Source organism: Galeopterus variegatus, unplaced genomic scaffold (assembly GCF_000696425.1).
Source record: "Galeopterus variegatus unplaced genomic scaffold, G_variegatus-3.0.2 Scaffold8418, whole genome shotgun sequence".
Taxonomy (NCBI): Eukaryota; Metazoa; Chordata; class Mammalia; order Dermoptera; family Cynocephalidae; genus Galeopterus; species Galeopterus variegatus.
Window position 1 is genome coordinate 44527 of NW_007734529.1, and position 2935 is coordinate 47461.

The 2935-nt window shown below is 47.2% G+C and overlaps 1 pseudogene; it reads left to right on the plus strand.

Annotated features, from left to right (window-relative positions):
- Positions 1 to 824: 824 nt before the first annotated feature.
- LOC103608441 lies at positions 825 to 2547 on the plus strand (annotated as a pseudogene).
- Positions 2548 to 2935: the final 388 nt, after the last annotated feature.

Here is a 2935-nt window from a genome sequence, read left to right on the forward strand (position 1 = left end):
CTGGCACCTTCTCTCTCTCTCTTGCTTCCTCTCGCCATGTGATCTGCTCATACCCACCAGCTGCTGCCACTTTCCGCCATGAGTAGAAGCAGCCTGAGGCCCCTGCCAGATGCAGCTGTCCCAGAATCATAAGCCAAATAAACCTCTGTTCTTTATAAATTACCCAGTCTCAGGTATTTCTGTTATAGCAGCACAAAACAGACTAAAACAACCATCCAGAAGAGAAGTGCTCGAAAAACACAAAAAGTGGCAAAGCCACAAGGTGAAAGGAGTCCAGATCCTGAAATCATCAGGTGTAAAATAGCTCGCCAAACACTGTGGTAAGAAGAAATGGACTTCTGTTGTGCTAAGTTACGAAGATGTTAGAATGGCACTGTTTTGGAAGTTTATGTCACCTAATAATACACACAACTATGTTTCAAATCCCAGGGGACTTGAATTATACCATTGGCTTTCCTGGTTCTGAGGTTTTCACACTTGGACTGGGCCAGGCTACTTGCATCCCAGGGTCTGCAGCTTGCAGACGGCCTGTCGTGGGACTTCTCAGCCTCCATAACCTGACAGAAGAAAGCACTTGTGAAGTGAAGAAATGTTTCAAGGAACAGTGAGCAGAATGAATGCTTCACAGGACCACACTGGCTGCTGCAGTAACAGAGAACTGCTTTTGAGGTGTAGCAATGCATGGAGAGAGTTGGAGCTTGCTATTGGTGGAGTTATCTGGGCTGAATGGCAAATTAAAGACAACTTGTGAGAGGCCAAAACTCAGATTCACGGTCACGCAAGCCATCACCCGGAATGCCTTCGAAGCTGTGAGGTGTGGCTGTATGAACAGGTAGATCTTGTCTATCCACTTAAAGAGGAGACACAACAACAGCAGGCCCAGCAGCTTTACTGGCTACGGGGGCAGTTCAATTGTCTTATTCACCAACTGGAATGCACCCAAAACAAAGATCTAGCCAATCAAGTCTCTGTGCCTGGAGAGACTAGGCAATTTGATCCTCAAGCTTGAAGATTCAACTGTCCTGCTCTTTGAAGCAGACACATCTGCTCTGCACTAGACCGTCACCGCGTTTGGGTCCTTCGAGACCATTCAAATTCCTGAGCACCTGATGGCTCATGGTAGTTCATCAAATACTGTGCCCTTCCTGGAGAAGAGAGGCTATATCCCAACACCAGAGCAGGATCCAGCATCACAGCTCTCCCTCTCAGTGGATGGCTCCTCGGGAGCGAAACTGCCAGTGGTCATCAGGCACCTTACACACCCAGCACCAACCCCGAGACTGGCTCATTCAACAGCAGACCTTGGAGAACAGTCCGAATTCCACCAGAGGCTGAAATTTCTTCAGTAATGTCTGAGCAACCTGAAGGGTTTGGAAAACTGGCTCCTCAAGGGTCAGGAACAAGAAGTCTCTGAAAACCCAAATTAACAAAAGGGTAACAGCCTTTCTACTACCAGATCTTTCTTCATTGAGATTGAAAAGGTTGGAGAGCCAGAGCTTCATGATCCAGATGAGATGGACCCATCTGATTGGCTGGTGACTCTCCAGGGATCCCATAGCCTGGAGAAACCTGAGAATGTCAGCGTGAACCCAGCAAGAAGCTCAAGCACTTGTTCCAGGGCCTCAGGATGAGGGACTGGCTCACTAAGCCTGACTCCTGCACCATCTGTTAGGGCAGTCGGCCCCAAAGTGTGGAGATTGAAAACCTGGGCAATCTGAAGCACCTGAATGACCATTTGGAGGCCAAGAAACCATTGCCGACCTCCAGCATGATTGCTGAGGGTTGGCTTGTCCAGAGCCTCAGGACCCACACAAAGTAGAGGAGGCATGCAAAGCCAGTGAGCCCTGCACCCACTTTGCAGAGTGTGTATAAAGCACTGTGTAAATGGCTTCTGAAGAAAGAAGGGACGGATAACAATGGGATGCCTGTGGAACCCCAACCTGAGCCTGAGAAGCATAAAGATTTCCTGTATATGTGGCTATGTCCTTCCAGAAAAGAGGTTACAGAACAAACTAAGGCACCCAAAGCAATAGCTTCTAGAATTGTTGATTCCTTCCAAGTCATAAAGAATGGTCCCTTATCAGGGTGGCTCATCAGGCCTTCATGCAAAGAAGGAAATCCCAAGCAAGTGCCTAGGACTGAGGACAGGGCAGGCAAACAAAAGCTTAAAAGCACCATGACCACTTCCTGGTGTCCCTTCAACACAGCTGACTGGGTCTTGCCGGGAAAGATGGGAACTTCAGCCAGTTATCCTCTGGAGAAGACAAGTGGCTTCTTTGAAAGAAGGCTCAGGAACTATCACGTAATTCACCGCTGCGGGAGGGACGTAACTTCCCCCAGACTGTTGTGGCGTCCCCACAGTTGGTGATCTCTGCCTGTAGCAGCTTCAAGCGAACTCCTCCACAGAGGGGAAGAGACAGGCTGCCAGAGCCAAGTGGCTTTTCTGCAGATTATCACACGTCCTTGAGCGGAGAGACTGCGGCTTGCCCAGTCATGGTGTTTCTGGGTCTCACCCCTGAGCTTAGTTCCTTTCCTGCCTCATTTTGAACTAGAGAAGTAATTGAATTATGAGGTAGTGTGTAAAATTGGCTGTTTGTTGAAACTGAGGTGATTCAGCTCCTTCTTGCAGAAGAATTCACTTAATTCACCCCCACACTAGAAACACATTGTGATGGATAGGTCTCTTTCACAAACCTCCATGGCTCCTAAGATCGGGGTGTTACCAGAGTGCATTAAAACTCTGTAGTTTTAAAATAAAATATTTCTGTAATCAAAGTGTGTTGATGTATTTGAAAGCTGGTAAACTTACCTTTAGATGCTTCTCTTGCTGTGGGTTTTCTTCTATCAGTGGTCCAAAATAATGATTATTCTGTTCAATTAATATGCAGTATATGTCACACAAATAATTAACCTTGCCAATACAGTGATTTTTTTT